The sequence below is a fragment of the Ornithorhynchus anatinus genome, chromosome 1 (assembly GCF_004115215.2).
Source record: "Ornithorhynchus anatinus isolate Pmale09 chromosome 1, mOrnAna1.pri.v4, whole genome shotgun sequence".
Taxonomy (NCBI): Eukaryota; Metazoa; Chordata; class Mammalia; order Monotremata; family Ornithorhynchidae; genus Ornithorhynchus; species Ornithorhynchus anatinus.
In genome coordinates this window covers 186,412,012-186,412,264 of record NC_041728.1, presented here as the reverse complement: position 1 = coordinate 186,412,264, position 253 = coordinate 186,412,012, and positions in this window count along the sequence as shown.

The following is a 253-nucleotide window of genomic DNA, read 5'->3' as shown; positions in this document are numbered from 1 at the left end:
AAGTGTCTGAAAGAGAAAGTGAGGAATGGCCTGGGAACAGGAAATGGGGGAGCTGAAGAGGCCTGCAGAGCACTGACAAGCTACTTCCTTCTCCCTCCCTTTCATTGTCCTCCTAAGGAGGGCAATAATGTCTGGAGCGAGGGGGGGTGGGGACTCAGGGCTGGACCCCACCCACTACCCCTACTCTATCAGGGCATGTCCAATGGAGCCAATTGGAGCCAATTGGAGCCAATTGGAGCCAAATCCAATGGCT